Raw genomic sequence first — 717 nt, 5'->3', positions numbered from 1 at the left:
GATTCGTGTCCGACAGAAATACTCTAAGACAGCAATACTTCCAAAGCAGCAATGATGGTTCACGTGCCCACACAAATAAGATGGTATGTTGGCCGCTGTCGCGTTGCACACAGTGGAAAGATTGGTTTTTGAGGAAAGGAAATGGCGCAGGAATTGTCTCATTTCTCGTTGGACACCCCAACCACGCCGTAAGGGAAAAAAGAGGTGCCGTTGTGGAGGGTTCCGGAATAACTTCGACCACCTGGCCATCTAGGTTACATTTTGGTTGTCGCAGGAACGATATATCTTGTATGTTAAACCGTTCGCAATATGGTGGCCAAGAAGGGAAAAATTAAAAAAGAGCCTGCCAGGACTCGAACCTGGAATCTTCTGATCCGAAGTCAGACGCGTTATCCGTTGCGCCACAGGCCCACGAAGACCTCCGGGTTCATCTATTTTATTTATTAATACAGGAGAAGAGTGTAACCAAAGATTAACTACCACGTTCCTTTTTTTGTCAGTGTGTTGTCCTATATGTTCGTTTGTTGTTGTTTTATAAACGTTGGAAATAAACACTGGAATAACTTTTCCTGACCTTCAGTAAACATTTAAACTTTGAAACGTTTAACCACGCAGTTAATAAGACGTTGCAGCCTGGGGCTACAAAGCGACACGAAATACAACAGAGCACAATTAATACGTGCTACTTAAAAATTCCCCTTGAAACGGACAGCATCG

General features: G+C 43.5%; 1 non-coding gene across 1 annotated transcript; it reads right to left on the bottom strand.

Annotated features, from left to right (window-relative positions):
- Positions 1–338: 338 nt before the first annotated feature.
- TRNAR-UCG (transfer RNA arginine (anticodon UCG)) lies at positions 339–411 on the bottom strand. Its single transcript has one exon. It is a non-coding gene; the product is annotated as a tRNA-Arg (tRNA).
- Between the last annotated feature and the right edge of the window lie 306 nt (positions 412–717).

The sequence above is a fragment of the Amblyomma mixtum genome, chromosome 3 (genome assembly GCF_055824585.1).
Source record: "Amblyomma mixtum isolate Tamu chromosome 3, ASM5582458v1, whole genome shotgun sequence".
NCBI lineage: Eukaryota > Metazoa > Arthropoda > Arachnida > Ixodida > Ixodidae > Amblyomma > Amblyomma mixtum.
The sequence above is the reverse complement of the archived record's forward strand: the minus strand, read 5'-3'. Positions and strand labels throughout refer to the sequence as shown.